A 3,473-nucleotide genomic window follows, 5' to 3' on the forward strand; every position below is an offset into this window, starting at 1 on the left:
AATTGCTCCTTTCCAGCTGCTTTAAGTATTTTCTCTTTGATCTGATACTTCTGGAATTTGGCAACAATATTTCTTGGAGTTTTCATTTTGCAATCTCTTTGAAGAGATGATCAGTGTATTCTTTCATTGACTATTTTACCCACTGGTTCTAGCATATCAGGGCAGTTTTCCTTGATAATTTATTCAAAGATGCTCTCCAGGATCTCTTTTAAAGCATGACTTTCAGGTAGTCCAACAATTTTTAAATTATATCTCCTGGATCTATTTTCAACGTCAGTTTTTTTTCAATGAGGTATTTTTTTCATTTTCTTCTAATTTTTCATTCTTTTGATTTTGCTGCACTGATTTTTTTTAATATTTCTTCATTTAGTTTTAAAAACTTACCCCAGTTATACATAAAAATAATTTAAAATATTTATTTTTAAAACTCTGAGTTCCAAATTCTCTCCCTTCATCCCTCCTCATTGTCCCTCACTGAGAAGGCAAACAATTCTCTATAGGTTGTGTGTGTGTATTCTTGCAAAACATTTTCATAATAGTCATACTGTAAAAGAAAACAGACAAAAAATCTCATAAAAAATAAAGCAAAACAAAACAAAACAAAAAAACCCCACTATGCTCAAATTTGTATTGAGACAGAATCAATTCTTTCTCTGAGGATGAACAGCATTTTTCAAGATAACTTCAGAGTTATCTTGGTTCATTGTATTGCTGAGAATAGCTAAGTCATTCACTGATGATCATCTCACAATATTAGTGTACCTCTGTACACAGTACATTCACTTTGCATCAGCCCATGCAAGTCTTTCCACATTTTTCTGAGAGTATACTGCTCATTATTTCTTATAGTACAATAGCATTTCATCATAATCACATACCATAACTTGTTCAGCCATTCTCCAATTTATTGACATACCTTCAATTTCCAATTATTTGCCCCCAGAAATGAGCTGTTATAAATGTTTTTGTACACATAGGTCCTTTTCCTTTTTTCTTCTTAAATCTATTTTGTGATATAGACCTGGAAGTGGCATTGCTAAGTCAAATGATATGCATGGTTTTATAGCCCTTTGGTAATAGTTCAAAATTGCTCTATAGAACAGTTGGCTCAGTTCATAACTCCACCAACAGTGCATTAATGTCTCATTTCCTCCAACATTTGCTATTTACCTTTTCTGTCCTATTAGCCAGTTTAGTAGGTATGAGATAGAACACAATTGTTGCACTGATTCTTGAGGTCTCAAAGTGTCATTAACTTCCACTTGCCCAGTTGTAATTTTTAATGAATTATTTTTTTCAGTTAGATTTTGTACCTCTTTTTCCATTTGCCCAATTATATTTTTTAAAGAATTTTTTTCTGCAGTCAATTTTTGACCTTCCTTTTCCAAGCTGCTGACTCTCTCTTGCATATCCTTCATTTCTTTTCCCAATTTTTCTTCCATCTCTCTTACTTGAACTTTAAAATCCTTTTTGAGCTTTTCCGAGAAGGCTTTTTGAGATTATGACCAACTCATATTCCCCTTTGAGGTTTCACATGTAGTCATTTTTTTTTTACTTTTTTAATAATTTATTTATTTTTAGTTTTCAGCATTCACTTCCACAAGATTTTGAGTTCTAAATTTTCTCCCTATCCCTCTCCGCCTCCTCACCCCAAGGTAGCATGCATTCTGTATACCCCTTCCCCCAATTTGTCTTCCCTTCTACCAATACCCCATTTTTCTTATCCCTTTCCCTTTCTATTTTCCTATAGGGCAGGATAGATTTCTATACCCCATTGTCTGTATCTTATTTCCCAGTTGCATATTAAAACAATTTTGTTTTTGTTTTTTTGGTTAATCAATGTGGTTAAGTGACTTGCCCAGGGTCAAACAGCTAGTAAGTGTTATGAGTCTCAGGCTGGATTTGATCTCAGGTCCTCCTGAATCCAGGGCCGGTGCTGTACCCACTGTGCCACCTAGCTGCCCCTAGAACAATTTTTTACATTTGATTTTAAAACTTTGGATTCTAAATTCTCTCCCTTCCTCCCTCATAATCTACACTCAGTGAGAAGGCAAACAACTTGATATAGGTTATTCATGTGTAGTCATGCAAAACATGTCCATAATAGTGATGTGAAAAACTAACTACATTTTCCTTCATTATATCCTGTCCCCACCCACCCCGTGTATTCTATTCTCTCCTTTGACCTTGCCCCTTCTCAAAAGTGTTTGTTTCTGATTACTCCATTGCTCAATCTGACCTCCCTTCTTTCATTTCCCTTTCTCTTGTCTCTTTGTCCCTTATTTTCCTGTAGGGTAAGATAAATTTCCACATCCAATTGAATGTGTACGTATGTTATTCTCTCCTTAAGCCAAATCTGATGACAGTAAGATTCAATTATTCCCTTTCACCTTTATCTCATTTCCCCTCCAGTGTAAAATCTTTTTCTTGTCTGTTTTATATGAGAAAATTTACACCATTCTAACTCTGTTTTTCTCCTTCTCCCAGGGCATTCATCTTTCACCCCTTAATTTTCTTTTTTAGATATCATCCCTTCATCTTCAACTAAACCTGTGCCCTTTGTGTGTGTGTGTATATATATATATATATATAATATATATATATATATATATATAATATATATATATATATATATATATATATATGCATGTGTGTATGTATATACATATGTATACACACATATATGTACATAAATATGTGTATACATATATACACACATACATACATGCCATAAATATGTGTATACATATATACACACATACATACATGCACATATGTATGTGTGCATATGCATGTATACACACATATCTATATCTATATCTATATCTATATCTATATCTATATCTATATCTATATCTATATCTATATCTATATATCTATATCTATATCTATCTATATCTACGTCTATGTCTATATCTACATCTATATCTATATATTCCCTCCTACTACCCTAATAATGAGAAAGGTCTCATGAGTTACAAATATCATCTTAGCATACAGGAATGTACAGTTCAACATTAATCAGTCTGTTATGATTTCTCTTTCCTGTTTACCTTTTCATGCTTCACTGGAGTATTGTATTTGAAAGTCAGTTTTTCTATTTAGCTCTGGCTTATCAAGAGTGCCTCCAATTCCTGTACACCATTGAATGTAAATTTTTCCTGTCATTGATCACACTCAATTTTGCTGGGTAGGTGATTCTTGGCTATAATCCTATCTCCTTTGACCTCCAGAACATCATATTCTAAGTCCTCCTGTCCCTTAATATAGAATCTGTTAAATCTTGTGTTATCCTGGTTGTATTTCCATAATACTTGAATAGTTTCTTTCTGGCTGCTTGCAATATTTTCTTCTTGACCTGGGAACTGTGGAATTTGGCTATAATATTCCTAGGAGTTTTCCTTTTGGAATCTCAGGAGGTGATAAGTGGATTCTTTCAATTTCTATTTTGCCTTCAGATTCAAGAATACCAG

The sequence above is a fragment of the Phascolarctos cinereus genome, unplaced genomic scaffold, assembly GCF_003287225.1.
Source record: "Phascolarctos cinereus isolate Bilbo 61053 unplaced genomic scaffold, phaCin_HiC Scaffold_7;HRSCAF=346, whole genome shotgun sequence".
Classification (NCBI taxonomy): domain Eukaryota; kingdom Metazoa; phylum Chordata; class Mammalia; order Diprotodontia; family Phascolarctidae; genus Phascolarctos; species Phascolarctos cinereus.